Below are 21,516 nucleotides of genomic sequence, written 5' to 3'. Positions count from 1 at the left end.
ATGTTTGGACTGAGCTTGTCACTCTTACGATCCCATTTCAGTCCTAGCATAGGAGCCGACTCTTCGGAAGAGTCACCTGAGAACTCCCACACTCTGAGATTAAATCCTGCTTTAGCCGTAACACATGTAGCAAGAGTCTGCCGATACTCAGCCTCTGAAGGACTGTGTACACTCATAGTTATATTATCGACATAGAATCCGGTCTTCAACTTGTTGATTGGACTATCTTCTACAGGATAACTCTCAACACATTTACTGAGATGGTGATCGAGGACTGCGGCTAAGAAGAAAGGGCTACAGGTCACCCCGAAAAACCACGCGGGAGTGTTTCAATGTCATCAACCTGCCGTCACGGTCCCACCACAGGAACTTGAGATGGTCTCTATCAACAGGATGAATCGCAATCTGTAGAGAGGCTTTCTCTATGTCCGCTGAGACACCCACGGTTTTCCTTCGAAATCGCATCAAAATGTCGGGTAACAGTTCAATGAGATTCGGTCCTTGTTCCAAGCATTAATTAAGAGAAGGAAAACCAGCAATTTTTGCAGTGGCGTCAAAGACGGGGCGCACCTTTGTGGTATTGCTAGTCTCTTTCACCACTGGGCGATGGGGCAAGTAGTGTCCCTTACCATTCTCCTTCGCCTCTTCAATGATGTTAAGCTTCAACCATTCACGAAATATTGAATAGTAATCTTCAAATAAATTTCTGGAACAACGCATCTTTCTTGTTGTTCTCACCAACCGACCCCCTGGAACTTCAAGATTACAGGGCAATTCTGAAACAAGAGACCACAGAAGTCGAACCTGATATCGACCGTCCACATATTCAACAGTACTCGTAAAATGTTCGAAAACAATTAATCGCTTAGCTTTTCGATCCTGCTTCTCAGCTGGGTCACAGGTACGAATGGCCTCAAGTTTCCACAGATTAGCAATGTCCCCGTCAACTACAGTTGTCATAGTGTAGGTTGTAGCAAGATTGGTACAGCAGCTAGCAATGGGTGTCTTCTTCTCACTGCCCATTAGAGTCCAGCCAAATACAGTTTCAACAGCCACAACACCAGAAGAAAGAATTACTCTGTTCCCTGACCAGATCTTGCCCGCTATATCAGCTCCTATCAGTATATCTATGGGCCCAGGCATGTCTTCAATGAGCTTGAAAACCAACTGTTGAAGCTCTTCCTCCATTTTCGTGCTGGGCCTAGCCAACGAGATAAACGAAGCGATGTTGGCTTGGTCCAGTACTGAAAACCTACAGGCGAAGTCTCTATCTAACCCTCGTAGATGAGCTTTATAACATTGGTGCCTCACCAATCCGAGGTTACAGCCTCCAAGTAGAGAATGAATCAGACTTTCTTCACCAATGACATTATACTTCATTTCTCTCGCCAAGCTACTTATGATATAGGAGCGTTGTGATCCATTGTCTATTAAAACACGAACCCTTCGCTGCATATCACCATTGTACAGAACAGCAGCAGCGAAGGACTGCAAGAACAGTTCATTTGAGACACCAAACATCGAGTTATGGTTAGTAGGAAGGAGGTCCAATTCTGAAGAAGGACGTGCCACAACGTTTACCTTTTCTACCTCTGAACTGGCCATGACTTTGCTACACATCACTAGAATGTGTCGCCCTCTACAAGAACTACACCTTGCCCGACATCGATTTGCAAGATATCCCTTCTTGGTGCAGGCGAAACAACAACCAGCCTGAGCCAGAAGCTTCCTTTTCTCATCAACAGACATGGTCACGGCCTTCTGGCAGTCAGTGGTACTGTGTTTGCCTTCATAAAATAGGCACTGATTCGTAAGACTGAGATTGGCTAAGTCAGCTGCGGTAGCACATAGCTGAGTCTCACAAAGAGAATAATTTCCTCTATCCATCAGTTGCAAGTTAGAAGTACCGAAACGAGTATTAGCAAGGGCCACACGCTCTTCCGTCTGTACTTCTCTCTTGACAAAAACAATTAAATCATCCATATGTTTCTCTAAGGTCCTATCACAATCTCCATTGGTACGCTCCCACTGCTTCAACGTTTCTAGTGGCAAACATGATTCCACTAACGGGAAGAGAATGGCAGCGTAATTATCGGATTTTATCTCCAATGATTCTAATGCACGTAGTTGTGTTTCCAATCTGTCATAAAATACTGACAGTTTCATGTTCCTATGATCAATAACTAGTTTTAACAATTCCCTAATGTAATGTTGTACCAAGTTATCCTTACGACCGAACTTCAGTGATTGAATCGCTTTGTCATAATTCTCGCCTGAAGGCGGAAAAGCTTTCTACAATGGATCTGGCCCTCGATTTAGGTTCTGTAGCCTGCAACAGGTATTGGAATTTTTTCTCGTTACTAAGTTCCGGATCGCTATCAATATGGGAAAACTGTGCCCAGAATCCAACCCACAGAGAGATCTCACCACCGTATCTAGCCAATTCCAACTTCGGTAACCTAAGCCGGTGTCTTCCCGAATCACATGACTCGGAAACAGATCGTGCCACATTTACTTGGGACTTCTTCAGTTCATCAACCTTGCCTTTCAGTGTACAATACTTCTCTTTATACTGATCAACTGACTTCAACTCTTGTAAAATTTCCTCGTCGGTACACTCGCTTAAATAAAGGAAATCCTGTATATCATTATCGAGAGCCACAATATCGTCATACCTGACCTCAAGTACAGAAAACTTAGAGACAACTTCGTCAACATTGACTTTCTTACTAATCATTTCTATGACGGCGTTACAGTGCTTCGTGAATACTGACCTTAAAATTCTACGCTTCTTCACGGCCGATTTTCCACAGTCGTCATCGCGATGACCGGAAAAAGAAAACTACTCCGAAAGAATACACGATAGTCAATAGCAACCGAACCCGATAGCACAAACAAGGTTCAGTGAAACAGCAACTCCAATACAACAGACGTGTCCTGTCGCGATCGCCAAATATCATATATCCTACGATTAAGCAGTTATCAGATATCCCCTTTGTCCTTTTTTATTTTATTATTCCGTCCCATACTATATGAACAGATCTTATAAAATACAGGTTTGATACAAAGAAGATTACACACAAGCAAAAAACACTAGCTCCTACCAAAGAGATCCAAGGAGTACAATTAAAGGTTCTGTGATACACGCTGGTGCTGCCACAAGGTTGAAATGATGTTGAAGACGGCGCATAGATAAAATCCACTCTCCGTGCCAGGGGAATTAACCAATTATGGTTAAATTTCCCGAGTCTGCCGATAATCGAACTCGGGACATCCGTGACCTAAGGACAGCTCGTTAACCATTTAGTCACGGAGCCGGAAATAATAATAATAATAATAATAATAATAATAATAATAATAATAATAATAATAATAATAATAATAATAATAATACTCCGTCTTCGGTTCAGGGTGCTTCGGGTTCGATTCCTGGCCAGGCTGGGATTTTAAGCGTCCAGTTTGGGGTTGGGGAGAGGTCAGTGTTTTTCGTAATACAGATTTTTCATGTAACGAAAACAAATGAATTACACTACCAACCACCACAGGAACACACAATGGTGAATAGACTACATCCCTTCGTATAGGGTTGGCGTCGGGAAGGGCATCCAGCTGCAAAACCGGACTTAATCCACATTAATGCTGACCCCAGGGGAACAATGTCAGGAAGAAGACGAAGAAGAAAGATTTTGAGCGACGATGGGTTAGGGAAGGGACTGGAGAGGAAGCGACTGTGATCTTAAACATGGTACAGCTCCAGCAATTGATCGATATTGAACCAGGGCTGCCGATTGTGTGATTCGAATCTAACATCTCCCGAATGCAAGGTAACAGGAAAGCGTTTGAATATGTCTCTATTATCATTATTATTTCCTCTCTAAATAGCACTTCGGTCGTGCATAATTCGCAGAGACCACGTGTTTAACTCTATTTGCTTTTAGACTAACTTCTGTCCTATATGTAGATTACAAATTATTTGGACTTGCTCCCTTTAAAAAAACCCTCTCATTCTTAGCTTTAGGATGACAAGTGAAGTGTTTTTCTTAAAGGAGTTTATTTTTCGTTGAAGATGGGTACTGTCTGGGATTGACAACATTTGCGTGATTCATTCGGATAAAATTATACAAGAAATTCCTGAGAGTCATAGAAAGGTCAATGCTCCGTACTTTCTTCCAAGGTTGGAACGGATTCTCTCACGACTTATCGTCAACCTCGCGACCTTGTAACTTCCATCTACTGTCTTCTCTTGGTTTCAGCCGCTTCATTTACTCACGTCACACTATCAGGATAGCTAGGGTTAAAAATAAAATGAATCAATTTCACCTCTGTACTGCCATGATGGCCCATGTGTAGTGGAAGACAATTTCAATCGCTGTTTCTAACTTAGGCCTATCATTAAATGTGTATGATAGGTATGGAACTATGGTTCAGTAGAACAAAGCTAATTCTCGTGGGATGAACAGAGCACTACTGAACAGGTATGCCAGAGGGCAGGCAAACTGCAAAGCGAACTTGTGACCACCATCAAATGAAGAAATATTGCGCACCTTTTTGTTAGAGTTTTTTAAAACATTTTTTTACAACGTCGCACCAATGGGAAAGTAAAAGGAAGTAAGTGGCCGTGGCCATAATTAAGGTATATCCCCGGCATTTGCCTGGCGTGAAAATGGGAAACCACGGTAAACCATCTTCAGGGCTGCCGACAATGGGGTTCGAATTCACTATCCGCCGAATGAAATTTGATGACTGAACATGTAAAAACAAGAAAAATGCCACCACGTAGGCCTACCTCAAAGTCTGCGGTGTGTACTAGTAACATAATTTCATTTTCCGTTTTTGGCCTTTTTTTTTTGGATCAAAATCACATTAGGATCCTCCCTTAACATTTTTTTGAGATCGTTACCATAAGTAATGAAAATTCTTCGTCTTTGAGATTTTGTTGTAAAATTTTTTTTTTGCTAGGGGCTTTACGTCGCACCGACACAGATAGGTCTTATGGCGACGATGGGATAGGAAAGGCCTAGGAGTTGGAAGGAAGTGGCCGTGGCCTTAAGTAAGGTACAGCCCCAGCATTTGCCTGTTGTAAAATTCAATATGTATGTTGGAGAGCGTAGTTTGCAAGTCCGTGCTTAGATATTCTGTTTGTTTCCTTGCATAATCTGTGTTTGAGTCAACACTCCACAGACTGGTTTGATGCCACCCTATCCTGTCCTAACATTTTCATTTCTATGTGACTGCTGCATCCTACATATGTTCTAATCTGCTTGTCATATTCATACCTTGGTCTACCCCTACCGTGCTTGCCACCTAAACTTGCCTCAAAAAACAACTGTACAAGTCCTGGATGTCTTAAGATGTGTCCTATTATTCTATCTCTTCTTCTCGTCAAAAGTAGCCAAATAGATCTCCTCTCACAAATTCGATTCAGTATCTCTTCATTCGTGATTCGATCTATCCATCTCACCTCCAGCATTGTCCGGTTCCAAGGCTAAATGGTTAGCGTGCTGGCATTTGGTCACAGGGGTCCCGGGTTCGATTCCAGGCAGGGTCTGGAATTTTAACCATCATTGGTTAATTTCTCTAGCACGGGGGCTGGGTGTATGTGTTGTCTTCATCACCATTTCATCCTCATCACGACACGCAGGTCACCTACTGGCGTCAAATCAAAAGACTTGCACCTGGCGAGCCGAAACCGTCCTGAGATCTCCCGGTACTAAAAGCCATAGGGGAGAGTCCTACAGTACCGGCCACCTTAACGTTTTCCCTTATAAAAAATAAAATGCTCTACGGTATGAGATTTTCCTACAATAATCTTGTACTTTACTAAATGCTTTTTCAATGTAAGGGTGTGATTTCCGTAAAATCTTACCGAAAGTTAATAATATTTAAAAATACAACAAAGCTTAATTTCCATGGACTACAAAAACCTTCTTCCAGTACCGGCCAGTTACTATTTTCGAAGATATATGTGTCTAATACATTACTAATATCAAACAAACACAGAAAGAACTCGACAACACATAATTATTGGAATTGGCATCCACTAAATTCAAGTTTGGTTTATTTTTTGCAATAATTACAAATAAAATACAAAATATTCCCGTGGTCTACACATCCAACATGCGCCCAGTCTTTGCATTTGGTACACTGCACCCATTCTTCATCCAATGACTCACGACAAATAATGCATGATGTGTCTTCTTCCATGTCCTTAGTATTTACATAATAATCACAATAAAACTGCTTTCCGGCAGTTTTGTTTTCTTTGTTGAATTGGTGAGGTACTTTTGAATGCTCGGCCAAAGCGAATGCTAATTGTACATTTTTTCCTGCCCAGGGACATGAAGATTTTCTAGATACTTCATATAAGTAACCAACTGATTTTACATATCGTAATAAAAGGATTTTTTAATTCTTTCCATCTGAGGAGTTAGATCCACAGCCACACCCACTCTAAGTGCTCTCAGACGATCTCCTAACGTACTTCTTGGCGCATAAAAACCTCAGCAGCTTGCCTTGCAGTCATTTTGTTATAAATAATTTAGTTCAGTGCCATCTTCATCCCGTCCTCGATCCACTTTTATTTTATTTTACCCCCTTTCTCTGTCATTTCACTCTGGAAAGTGATAAGAAGTGGATATAATTTTATTTCTTTAAAAGTCCTATTGGCCGGTACTGGAAGACATATGGTTGGCCGGTACTGTACGACACTCACGTGAAGGAACTTCCTCAGTTGGATATTGTTTAAGAGACGATGTCGTGAAACTCTTACCAGCTATAGCGTCCTCAAGGATTGTATATAATATATAAGTAAAAACAAAATCAACAGCTTACTTGGAATTGGACTACCTGGGGCTTGAAAATAACTTTTCGCGCGCGATCGTAAGCCGGCCAATGTACAACACTCACATCTCACACAAGACTTAACGCTAAACGAAACCCCCAAAGTATGACACGCGGGAATGTAGCATCCTTCATATGCCACCTGTAAGCTACTGCCATATAACACCTAAAACGAGAAACAGCAATGGCCGGTACTGCCAGCCGGCCGGTACTGTAGGACTCTCCCCTACGCCATTTCATTTTACCTCCAGCATGCTTCTGTAACACCACATTTCAAAAGCTTATATTCTTTTTCTCTTCTATATCACTGTTTTATCACGCTCCAGACGAAAGTCTTCAAAAACATCTTTCTAATTCCTACAATTTGTTTTACGTAGCAGCGACACAGAAAGGTCTTATGGCGACGATGGGATAGGAAAGGCCTTGGAGTGGGAAGGAAGCGGCCGTGGCCTTAATTAAGGTAGAGCCCCAGCATTTGCCTGGTGTAAAAATTGGAAACCACTGAAAACCATCTTCAGAGCTGCCGGCAGTGGGCTCGAATCCACTATCTCCATCATGCAAGCTCACAGCTATGCACCCCTAACCGCACGGCCAACTCGCCCGGTCTCTAATTCTTATGTTCCAGGAGAGCAAATTTCTTTCCTTACGAGAAGCCTTCTTTGCTTGTGCTAGTCTGCATTTTATGTCCTCTTTACCTCTGCCATCATTAGTTATTTTACTACCCAAGTAACAATATTCATATTCTTCCTTTAAGACCTCATTTCCTAATCCAATATTTCCTGCATCACCTGACTTTTTCGACTGCACTCCATTACTTTTGTCTTGTACTTATTTATTTTCATGTTGTACTCCTTACGCAAGACTCTGTCCGTGGCATTCAGTAATTTCTCCAGATCTTTTACAGAGCCAGATAAAATAACAAAATCATCAGCAAATCTCAGGGTTTTGACTTCCTCTCCTTGGATTGTGATTTCCTTCCCAAATTCCTCTTTCATTTCCTTTACTGTCTATTCTAAATAAACATTGAAAAGGACGGGGGCAAACTGCAACCATGGCTTACTCATTACTCGATTGCTGCCTCTTTTTCAAAGCCCTCGATTCTTATCACTGGAGACTGATTTTTTATACAGTCTGTAGATCATTCTTCGTTCTCGGTACCTGATCCCGATCTCCTTCAGAATCTCAAATAGCTTGGTCCAATCAACATTATCAAGTGCTTTTTCTAGATCTACGAACGCCAAATATGTGGACTTCTCCTTCTTAACTCTGTCTTCTAAGATCAGACGTAAAGTCAGGATTGCTTCACGTGTTCCCACATTTCTTCTGAAGCCAAATTGGTCTTCTCCCAAGTCAATCTTTCCATTCTTATATCAATAATACGCGTTAAATATTTGCAGGCGTGAGATACTAAATTAATGGTGCGGTAGTTTTCGCACTTGTCAGCACCGGCTTTCTTGGGAATAGGTCTCCTATAACAACATTTTGCCAAAAATCTGATGGTACTTCTCCTGACTTAGGCTATACATCTTACACACTAGATGTAATAACCTCGTCATGCTGGTATCTCCTAAGGCAGGCAGTAAATCAGAGGTAATGTCATCAATTCCAGGTGCCTTGTTCCTATTTAGGTCTCTCAAAGGTCTGTCAAATCCTGACCTCAAAATTTGGTCATCACCATGAACAGTCTTTTCTTCTTCCAGAGCCACATCATCTATGTCTTTACCTTGATACAACTGTTGGATACGTTCCTGCCATCTTACTGCCTTGTCTTCTTTCCCTAAAAGTGGTCTTAATATGCATACACCTAGTTTTCCTTTCTCCAAAGGTTTCCATGATTTTCCTGCATGCAGAAACTACCTTTCCTAGGACCATACAACCTTCAACATCCTGACACTTTTCCTTCAGCTATTATTCCTTAGCTTCCCTGCACTTTCTACCCACTTAATTCTTTAATCGCCTGTATTTCTTTCTGCTGTCTTCATTGTTTGCATTCTTGTACTTTCGTCGTTCTTCAATCAGGTCTAGTATCTTCAGAGTTATCTAATGATTCTTAGTTGATCTTTCATTTCTTCCTAACATTTCTTCAGCAGCCCTAGAGACCTCATTTTTCACAACTGTTCATTCTTCCTCTGTTGTGTTTCCTTCAGCCTTTTCAGTTAGTCCCTGTGCAACATGTTCCTCGAAACAGTCCCTCACAATATTTTCAAGTTGTCTAGATCCCATCTATTTGCATTTCTTCCTTTCTTCAATTTCTTCAACTTCAGATGGTATTTCATGACTAACAAGTTTTTGTAGGTCAGAGTCCACGTCTGCTCCTGGGAACGTTTTGAAATCCAACACCTGGTATCTGAATCTCTGCCTAATCATAATCCTTACATATAGAGCTTCGAATTTATGAAACTCGTGTACATTTTAAGGATTTTCCTAACGACGGGGTACAACTAACACCAAATAATTCGAATTTACTTCCTGAAGGGACACCCCTATACGCATTTTTCTCGGAGACCTATGTTCGACTCCCACCTCGTACAAGAATTTCAATACAGGTATGAGTGTTGGAACGTGGTTCACAAGATCACGCGGGAATATTCAACGATGGAGCTGGACAACCATATGAAGAGCTCTGTAATATTTCTTTACCACTTCGTTAATGTGAAAACCTCAATGAAGGTCTTTTCTTATGTTAACACCTAGGTACCTACAGTGATCACCATAGGGATACTTTCACCCCATCAACACAGAGGCGGACATTTTTATCTATATAAATAAAATCGTAACGACCGTGTGTCTGTACATTGATTATTTTGGCGTAATTTCCGTACAGTTATCCGTTTCAGGTGTAATAATGACCATCTGCATCATTTTTAGCTTTGGTGTCTGTTTGTCTGTTTGTTTGTCTGTTTGTCTGTTTGTCTGTCCTTCTATAACTTGAAAACTACTGGATATATTTCCACCAAGCTTCATATTTAGAATCCACCTGTCCTTGGGTAGGTTTAACGCAAATGTCGTTTCTAAATCCCTGAACTGAGTGGGGATTTTTACGAAACCGAAACCGTGATTTTGCACTCCCTCAAAGTATACACAACCGCACTTAATGGAAATCTACCTGCCTTAATGAAAATTAATTTTTAAACCTTTTATTCTCATGTGCATCATTTCGACAATAGAATTTAATAAGGGAGATATCATTAACGGACCGTTTTTCGGTACAAATCCCAGCGGACTTAACGCAAGAGCGGGTGCGTGTAAAGCGTATTTCTTACAACTTGAAAACTACTGAGTTATTTGAACCAAATTTTATATTTAGCACCCACCCTTGCAAGGGTAGGTTTTAAGGTTTATAACATTTCAAATTCCCGGAATGCACTGGGGTTTTATAAGAGACTGAAATGGTGATTTTTACTCTCCCACAATATATAAAGTACAAGACCAACCTGACTGGAAATCGATCAAACTGTTTGGAAATCCAATTCTAATTTCTTTTTCTCATGTGCATTTTTCAACGGGAGGAATAATAAGGGAGATAATATGAAAGGTCGGATTTCAGGCTAAGTCTAGCGGACATAGCCCAAAAGGTGTTATACGTGGAGCAGATTCCTTATCTATCTAGATAAATCATATCGTAACGACAGTGTGTCTGTGCATTGACTATTTTGGCGAAATTTTCGTACAGCTTTCCGTTTAAGGGGTAATAATGACCACCTGCATATTTTTAGCTATAGTTTCCTGGAAGTCCTAAATTTACCCTAGCCCCCTCGCCCAAAATCAAGATTGCCTCACAATCTGCCACACGAGCTGAAAAGTTGAAATTAAGCAAATTTATACGTTTTAGCCGGTAACCTACGGAAAACTTCCAAGATCTTTAAATATTTCACTTTTTATGCCGAATAATATCGAAATATAGGCAATTTAATGACGGTGCAGACCTTCGTTTCGAGGTATTTCGCAGTAAACGGTAAGTCCTATCACAAAACGGATGGCACGATCTCCGTTCAATTTCGAGTGATCTACAACTTTGTTCCTGTGATATTTTGCCGTATCTCTCTCTCTCTCTCTCTCTCTCTCTCTCTCTCTCTCTCCCTTATAGAGTAGATTTGGCTGTATATTTAGATGGTTCGTAAATTTTGTGCTTTTTACATGGGTATTACTTAGTTTGACACACTTATAGGAAAGGTAGAGTCATCGAATTTGGCACGCACATTGACACGACCAATGGCTATATGCGAACCCAATTTCATGATTCTAGCTTCCACATAAGTATGTGAAAAATAATGTGAAATGATGAAAATATACCCAAATTTCACCCCATTCAAATATCGTAACTCAGTAGAACCAATAAATATTTGAGGTACGAGAAAATGTTTTAACACCAAACATGTAAAGCGATAAAAGGGACGTCTGAGGGTGCAAACCGTTTATTGGTATGATGTACCGTTTACGAGCAGTAAATCTTGAAATGAAGGTTTGCACTTTCAAATGTGACCATGCTTATCTGTCATCTATATAAATATAATCGCAACGACCGTCTGTATATACATTGGCTATTTTGGCGAAATTTTCGTACAGTTATCCGTTTCAGTTGTAATAATGACCATCTGCATATTTCTTAACTTTGGTGTCTGTTTGTCGGTTTGATTGTATGAGTTTTAATAACTTGAAAACTACTGAATATATTTCTACCAAACTTGATATTTAGAATCCACCTGTCCTTGTGTAGGTTTTGGGCCAATATTACTTCTGAATACCTAAATTTACTGGGGGTTTATCCGAAACCGGAACCATGATTTTGCACTTCCTTAAAGTATGCACATCCGAAATTAATCGAAATCTACAATCCTTAATGGAAATCCGTTTCTAAAACGTTTGTTCTCATGTGAATTTTTCGACAGGAGGATTAATAAGTGAGATATCATGAACGGTTGGTTTTGCAGGTTAGGTCCAGCGGACGTAGCCAAAACGTGTTGTACGTGGAGCAGATTCCTTATCTATCTACATAAATAAAATCGTAACGACTGTGTGTGCCTGTACATTGACTATTTTGGTGAAATTTTCGTACAGATACCCTTTTGAGGGGTAATAAAGATCGTCTGCATATTTTTGGTTTAATTTCCTGAAATTCATAATTTTTACCCCCTCACCCAAAATCCAGATTGCAGCATAATCTGCCAGACAAGCAAGAAAACTGAAATTTGGCAAAATTATACGCTTCAGCCTGTCACGCACGAAAAACTTCACAGATCTTTAATTTTTCATTTTTTTATCCCCGAAGAATATCGAAATATAGAAGCAGTTTTAATGATGGTGCAGACCTTCGTTTCGAGGTATTTCGTGGGATAAACGGGAAGTCTTATCACATAACGGATGGCAAAATCTTCGTTGAATTAGGAGTGATCTTCAACCTCGGTCTTATGACTTTTTGTCGTATCTGTATCGCTTATACGTTAGATTCGTCTCTATTTCTCGATTTTAAGTAAATTTAGACTCTTTACCTATATAATTCATACTTTCAATCACTTACAGGAAAGATAGTATGATCAAACTCTACACGAACATTGGCTCACCCAGTGCCCATATGTGAGCCATATGCTATGTCACATAATTATCCGAAAAGTAATGCAATGTAAGATAATCCTACACAAATTTCAACTTATTAAACGTTTCTGACTCACTCTGACCAATGAATAGATGAGATGCGAGAAAATATCATAGGACCAGCCATTTAGATCGCTAAATACTGCGCCTTACGTGTACAATCCTTTGTCAATATGACGTACCGTTTAGCAGCAGTTAATCTGTAAATGAAGGTCTGCAATATTGTAAACATGCATATAGTTTCGTTTGTTCACCTATATATATTCATTGATGTTGATCTGTAGCGATCGAGAAAGGGTGTGTCTGCTATTGCAATCAGTATTCCCTACACCGACTTTGACTGCTGGCAGTAGGAATGGGGTCCTTCTCCAACTCCTGTGTAACTGGCATTAGTAAGGAGGGCCTACCATTTTAATGAATAATTCACTTCTCGATTTGTCTTGCAGAAGGCAAGGGATCGTGCAGTTTTGTTCGAACCCTATTGTGTTTGGCTCTAGGCCAGGGTGGCCGCCATTATAAACAAATGTTCCAATCTAAAATTTGACTAGCATTAGGCATAGTAGCCTGCTATTTTCATGGAAACTCACTAATTCTGTGTGACTGGCAGTAAGCTGGCTGGCAGCAGTAAAAAGGACCTGTCATTATAATGATAACTGCACAACTCAATTTTGACTGGTGGTAGGGAAGTTGCCTGCTATTATAATAAAAACTCCTCAACTGTAATCTGTCTGAAAGTAGGAAATGGGTCTGCCATTGTAACTAAAACTCCCCAAATCGATTGCGACCGCGCAGTAGGCAATGGGGCCTGCAATTATAATGTAAACTTGCCAACTCGATTGTGAATGGCTGTAGGCAAGTGAGCCTGCCGTTATCATCACAACTCCGCAACCCTCACTTTACATTGGAAACAACGTATGGGGACCTTCCCATGCTATTTCTCGGATAAGGCTAAGAGACATGCAATTTTAAAACAATCTCATTTACTGCACGCACAGTATTTACGTCGATATCCGTATACAATGTAGAATACCGTAGCGAACCACGGGCACATTTGCTAGTAATAAAATAAATTAAAGGAAAGGATTAGCTGAAAAACAGCAATGTTGATACAAATCTTCCTTTTTAATAATTCCCAGTTTCGGGCGGCTAAAATGGAATAACATTTATTTTTCTTCCCAAATGGAGGGGGCGACTGCCTCCGCCCCCCATCCACCCCCACTCGCCGACCCAGTTGCAACTACTTGTACTTTCGTTCCACTCTGCTTCCCTTATCCTCCAGGCGAAGTTAATTATTATACTGTCTAATCTGTCTTCTTGCATTCGTCTCCCATTATCCCACCACCGAAGCCTGTTCAATGTATAGCTACATACATAGTGTTCTTTCTTAACTTATCGAGCGACTTCGCTGTACGGTTCACGTCACGTAGCTTTGAGCTTGCATCGCGAGATTGTGGGTTCGAACTTAACTGGTGGCAGCCCTGATGCAGTTTTCGCATGGTTTCCCATCAACTGCAGGAAAATTACGGTACAGCCCAAGCATTTGCCTGGTGTGAAAATGGGTAAAAAGCGAGAACCATCTTCAGGGATGCCGACGGTGGGATTCGAACCCACCATCTCCCAATTGCAAGCTGATAGCTATGCGAACCTAACCGCATGGCCAACTTGACCGCTCGCTCGATGTTCGCATTTCTTCACACAACAATTTTCTCAAATTTTCTCAATTTGATTCTTAGCTGTATTCGTTTAGAATCTCTGACGTGAATCATAAGACACATCATAAGACCTGCTACCACTAAGAAGTCCAGAACTAAACTAATTGTTTTCCGTGCGGCACGGCGATTTTAGTATCTCAAGATAGCGCGGCTATTGTATCACCCTATGAGGTCATACACAGGCAAGACCCTTATTATTGCGTGTAACTGTCCTCGCTCTTTACAACGACTACAGAGATGAAGAGTGCCGTCGCATGCGTTGTCTAGAATTTCTTGTCTAGAATGACTAGAAATTATTTTTCTTTCTTCCGTTCTTTCTAACCTTTTTATTTGTTTATCCTCCAGGGTTGGTTTCTCCCACGGACTCAGCGAGGGATGCCACCTCCACCGCCTCAAGGGCAATGTCCTGAAGCGGGAGACATTTGATCGTGGATACAACTTGGAAGGAGGGCCAGTACATCGCCCAGGTGGCCTCACCTGCTATGCTGAACAGGGGCCTCGTGCGGGGATGGGAAGATCGGAATGGATAGACAAGTAAGAGGGAAGAAAGCAGCCGTGGCCTGAAGTTAAGTACCACCCCGGCATTTGCCTGGAGTAGAAGTGGGAAACCATGGAAAACCACTTCGAGGATGCTTGAGGTAGGAATCGCATCTCTTCCTCTACTCAGTTGAACTCGCGAGGCTGAGTAGACCCAGTTCCAGCCCTCATACCACTTTTCAAATTTCGTGCCAGAGCCAGGAATCGAATTCCTGCCTCCAGGAATGGCAGCTAATCGTACTAATTACTACACCACAGAGGCGGACACCTAGAAATTATTTCGATTTTCAAACTTTATATCTGTAAGGTTAAGCTACCAAAATACGGTTCTGAAACTATGGACATATTCTACGTCAAATTTATGGCACATTTGATACCCTGAGATAAATTTCCTATTATGATGATGCACATGTAAGCTCTCTCTGTAAACAGAGCTACTTATACAAGGGACCATGACCAGCAGTATGACAGAACACGGAGGGTCAGGTCGAACTGGAGTATATTGTCCGTAACGACCTTAACTCATGCTACCTGGCATTCTGCCACACCGTAAATTCAGTCCGAATAAATCACGAGATTGGCAGCAATGACGAATAGCTAATGTAGGATGACAATAGCGAGCAGTTCCAATGTCGCATGATATACGAAGTGTTTCCTTTCAGTCCCACACTTTGCAACTGGGATGACGGCTTCCCTTGTTTGTACAAACACGACGGGATGAAAAGTGGACTAATACAACTGCGTCTTTACGGAGAACATGCTTACAATATACCTGCAAGTACAGCTTATTATAAACTGTTAATTAAATACATTGATTCAGTAACAGATACTTTATTCGGCAGTGTTACAAAACACAATACGTCGTTGCGAGTAAAAAAATACGCAGTTCCAGACTATCAGGCAAGCAACTCAATGTTAAAAGGATCCTAGGGGTATCAGCTGCGATTGTTAGGTAAATAAAATATAATAAAATATGAGAATATATTCTTTATATATTTTAAAAATTACAGTCCTTTTCTTAATCATCGTTAGATTAGTAGTTTGCCTTTTTCTACCGCTACGAGCGGTAATGTGCGTCAATGCATTGTTTCACTTAAGCACCACTACGAGCGCTAATATGAATCAATGCAGAGCTTCTGTTAAGCCCTTATAACTACATTCAGTGTCCTGCACCATGGCTATATGGTTAGCGTGCTGGCCTTTGGTCACAGAGATCTCGGGTTCAATTCCCGGCAGGGTCGGGAATTTTAACGATAATTGTTTAATTCCCCTGGCACGGGGACTGGGTGTATGTGTCATATTCAACATCACGTTACCCTCATCACGACGCGCAGGTCAAATCAAAAGACCTACACCTGACGAGCCGAAGTCCTCGGACACCTGCCGGCACTAAAAGCCATACGCCATTCCATTTTTTTCACTACATTTAGTGTGGAGATTTTCAAAATATAATAAACGCCTGAAAACGGAAAAAATTATTACTTCTTTATCTGTTTACCCGCCAGGTTCGGTTTTTCCCTTGGACTCAGCGAGGGATCCCACCTCTACCGCCTCAAGGGCAGTGTCCTGGAGCGTGAGTCATTGGGTCAGGGGATACAACTGGGGAGTACGACCAGTTCCTCGACCAGACGGCCTCACCTGCTTTGCTGAACAGGGGTCTTGGAGGGGGACAGGAAGATTGTAAGGGATAGACAAGGAAGAGGGAAGGAGCGGCCGTGGCCATAAGTAGGTACCATCCCAGAATTTGCCTGGAGGAGAAGTGGGAAACCACGGAAAACCACTTCCAGGATGGCTGAGGTGAGAATCGAACCCACCTCTACTGAGTTGACCTCCCGAGGCTGAATGGATACCGTTCCAGCCCTCGTACCATTTTTCAAATTTCGTGGCAGAGCCGGGAATTGAACCCGGGCCTCCGGGGTGGCAGCTAATTACACTAACCATTACGCCACAGAGGTGGCGCAAGAATTATATAAATGAGTTAATTTCAATCAAAAAAGAAAACGAGTAAAGAAACAAGCAATCTTAAGCTCTTTCTTCAAAACTGCATTTAGGCCGAAAGTGATTTTCCAAATTTGGTTTTAGTTTGATAGAGCTATACAATACTCACAATTTGAAACCTTTCTGAGCCCTTTAGCCCTTCAACTTTCGTACAACTGAGGAAATTGCTTAATTCAGCATTAACAACGCTATGTGGTAATGTAGCAGCTTAGATTTATGACCAGAAAGGTTCTGTCATTTATGGTTTAGTAGGCCTATTGCATGAACAATATGAACGAATTTTCTTTCGAAAGGACACATGTGCTGCGGGTCAGTATTTCTCCCCTAAACATTCTTAAATAACGGTATTACGAGGTGGAACGTCGATATGCATAACCTGACATTTCTAATTCACTAAAGCGTGGTAAAGAAAAAGTAAGAAAATGGAATAGAACAGAATAGAATAGCGTAGAATAGAATAGAACATGAGTTCTCTCATCCCTTATTTTCGGATCACCAGAAACCGAAAAGAGTTAGTCGTTCTTCTTTTGGCTCGTTATCCATTGTATTAAAATATCGAAGTACTACCAGAAGAGACTCACACGACACGACTAAACACACGACAGCCCGCCAGACCAACTACTCAGAAATGAAAAGCGCATGCGCCAGGCCAGTTACAGCCAAGAAAATCGCCTGCCTAGCGATCTATCTAGCTTAGCTTAGCTTAGCTTCGCATAGTATAGCTTAGCATAACGGCCTGTGTGTGTCATCGTACTTAAATGCATTGGGAGCGATATTTTTTAGAACACCGCGTAGCTTAGCTTAGCTTAGCCTAGCTTTCTGTGTGTGGTGGCCTAAGGCTGTCCGCACACGAGGCAACATGAAAGCAATCTCGACAGTGATACGATATCCCCTCCCTGTCACTTCCTAGGTAAAGGAGTGAGGACCCACCAGCGGAGCAATACGAAAGCAATTCAACAGCGATCTACTTAACTGGTGAGATCCGGGCAACGCGGCCGACCTGCAGTAAAACGCGACCTGAACAACTTGTTCTCATATTGTCTGTTGATATGGAGGCGCTTTAATGCAAAATTCACGGCTACTGTGGAAACCCACCGTGTTTTATATTATTTCACTCTCAAGGAGTACTACAACAAGACCTGACAGACAATGCATAGTATCAGGCGGCAGCAGAAGTCATTTTGTCAGGTATGTAGCGGTATTTTATTATAATCGTTTACATATTACATTATAGAAGAAATTTGATGTAACAATTTTACAAATATACCAGCATAAAATGCATATGACCTTGATCAAACCCTTGAACATCCACTTCACAGTGGGAAAAAAAAAACCTGTAATCCATATAAGCGTAATTGAGAAAAATATAAATATTTTTGTTCACAATTTTTAAAAATGTATTAATTTATTGTAAATGTGCTTATATTTCTTAGTTTTAAGAAACCTGTAAAAAAAACAATATTTTGAGGAAATAAAAATAGTGCATAGCTTAAAGTAGTCAAAATTCTTTCTTTAGCATCAATGCACTCTTTCACGTTAGTGTTTTGATGATGGAGAGTAGGGGTAATAATTTCATTATATTTTATTACATTGTATGACCCTTTCGACATTCTATAAAATGCAAGAAATTTGGCGTCACTTTCCTGCAGTTCTTTGGGTGGAAAGAATAGCCTGCATCGTATATTCCTTTGATTGTAGGGATGAACGCAATACTTCTTCTTCTTCTTCTTTTTTCCTCTTCGCGATCTTATATATCGGTACAGTTACAGCAATATTCTTCCCCACCTGATTCACTCTACATAACGAAAATAAAAAGGAGAGATGTCACGCCTTCAAAAACCTGTCGAAAGGAACTACTACAGTCTTCTTCTTCTTTTCTGCCGCTTTTCGCACGCCTGTGGGGTCGCGGGTGCGAAATGTGCCGCACATGTGGATTTGGCCATGGTTTACGGCCGGATGCCCTTCCTGACGCCAACCCTATATGGAGGGATGTAATCACTATTGCGTGTTTCTGTGGTGGTTGGTGTTGTGGTATGTTGCCTGAATATGAAGAAGAAAGTGTGGGGCAAACACAAACACAAACACTCCAACCCCGGGCCAGAAGAATTAATTAGAGACGAACCTGGGACCCTCTGAACCGAAGGCCTCAGCGCTGACCATTCAGCCAATGAGTCGGACTAAAGAAACTACTAGAGTATGTTGTAGGTATTCCCTACTTGGAAGGTACGAGCCGACTGTCTAAAATGTTGCCTCGTCAGCGGATGCCCTGTTGCTCAGACCACCGATATCGCCTTTATCACCAGTGCCGCCAGCAACACCTAGTGACTTTTATTGCTTCCCTGTTGTCTCGTGTGGGGACGGCCTAATAGTTTATTGTAACCAAAATTGTTTTGATTTATACATTCCCTGATAATCCTTGTAAAAATTGTAGCTCTTTCTTCATCATAAATTATTTCATATATGTTGTTTTTTTATACTAAATTTATGTGTTCTAAGCCCTAAAAGTTACGTAGAAGTTCTAGGACAAACATGTACCCTGTTTTTCACTTTTAACACTAGTGTTTATTGAGTGATGTATATTTTCCTTTGCCTTATATTTTTATTACAAAAATCATTTCTCTCCACTCTTTGTGGAGAAATTTCTCCTCTCGTTCTATTATAACTTTAGATTAACCGTAAAATAGTAGTTAGTGGGACGTAAAGCAAATAACGTTGTTATTATTATCACTTTAGATTCGCTATCAATAGTTTTTACTTAAGTGATTATTCTGTCTCCATGGATACACTTACCTAAGCTGCCCAGTCCAGAACACAGAAAACCACACTGTCTTCTCAGTAGTCACAACCTAACCTACCTCCACTATATACTCATATATAACTATTCTCGTTCACCTTCTATTGATCTCTGCACTGTCAAAGAACTGGAGCTGATAAACACGGTATAACTCTCCAACCACTTGCAAACTACGGCTACCTATGTCTTACTATGTGTTAGTCGGCATGTACTGTTCCAATAAAACGAACAAAACTAAATGAGTTACAACAGCAAATTCCACCCCTCCAAAATTAGAATCCACACCTACAAATAAATCCCAAACAAACAAAAATCCTAAAACTATAAATCACGATTATTAAATAAATCTCGATACAAATTATCCCTAACCCACTGAAAATGAAGAACACAATAAAAACTGGAAGAGGAACTCAGTTCGAGCACCGGTACTAGTACTATGTCTGAAGCCTGATAAAAGAATGGAAGCTTAAGTCTTACATATTGATCACCTGGTAATAGTCCGACTCGTTGGCTGAATGGACAGCGTACTGGCCTTTGGTCCAGAGAGTCCCGGGTTAGATTCCCGGCTGGGTCGGGGATTTTAACCTTAATTGATTAATTACACTGGCTCGGGGGCCGGGTGTTTGTTCTGTCCCCAACATTCCAACATTCCTGCAACTCACACTCCACACATAACACTACCCTCCACCACAATAACACGCAGTTACCTACACATGGCAGTTGCCGGCAACCCTCGTCGGAGGGTCTGCCTTACAAGGGCTGCACTCGGCTAGAAATAGCCACACGAAATTATTATATACCTGGTAATAAATATTTAATAAAATTCACCACCTACAGACATGAAACTAAGTGGTAAGGTACATTCCATGCAAATATGTTAATTTTAACATGAAAATGTTCAGCACATCAGATTTTTTCTTTTAGCGTTTGACATAACATATCGCGCATTTTAAGAAATGAAATAAGTGTTATATTTTACAAGACTTACATATAACAGTTTGACTTTTAAGTTATTAATACAGTTTATCACAGCTGGATTCGTTCAAATATACGATAAGAATCGGTGGTAAGCCACGGAGAATCATATGGCATGGCAGACAAAAGGCTTAACATCCACCGAAATGTCCTTCAGATATTGAGCTATTGGTCATATACTAACGTGTTCATACCTCCTGCTCAATAACATGGCCACTCCTAAACTTTTACACAATGCTCTCTCTATTCATCATGATCAAGAATGTCCAGGAATGGAATTTTCCTAAACGGATTGTGAATTCTAGCGTGGATCCTATATAGAGCTGCATATCATATACGAGCAGTTATGGATGCAGCTTATCGCTGACGGTCGTTATTGGAAAGGGAACAGGCCTTCACTCACGCCGGTAATGACGACATGAATCGTTTGAACAGCTGCCAAACTGCACATACTGCATACTCTTTGGCTGCTCTTCCTCGCGACGAGAGCAAAGAACTGACACGTCAGGGATTTCGTTCGTGATTGAAATTCTGATCAGTGCGACAAAAGTTTCACTGTCTGTTCAATCATAACTTTCTCGAACAACGTAGGGAAAATGGTTTATTTATAGGCCGATAGGAAAGAAATTGTCTTCAATACTACGTCACATTTCATTCCTTACACGCGATAGCACGATATGGAACATGTAGTCCAATCTCTTTACAATGCTTGGCGAAAGCGTTTTTAAAGGGATGGACTATCATTCAGAGGATATACTGTATTATCAACATATTGTAGGCCAGTCCAAAGGTTTTAAATTAAGCAATAATAATAATAATAATAATAATAATAATAATAATAATAATAATAATAATAATAATCATAATAATAATAATAATCATAATAATAATAATTAATGAAAAAATCGGCCCCGTGGTGTAGGGGTAGCGTGCCTGCCTCATACCCGGAAGCCCCGGGTTAGATTCCCGGCCACGTCAGGGATTTTTAACTGGACCTGAGGGCTGGTTCGATGTTTACTCAGCCTACGTGAATAGAATTGAGGAGCTATCTGACGGTGAGATAGCGGC

This window comes from Anabrus simplex, chromosome 3 (assembly GCF_040414725.1).
Source record: "Anabrus simplex isolate iqAnaSimp1 chromosome 3, ASM4041472v1, whole genome shotgun sequence".
In the NCBI taxonomy this organism is placed as follows: domain Eukaryota; kingdom Metazoa; phylum Arthropoda; class Insecta; order Orthoptera; family Tettigoniidae; genus Anabrus; species Anabrus simplex.
This window is presented reverse-complemented; position numbering follows the sequence as displayed.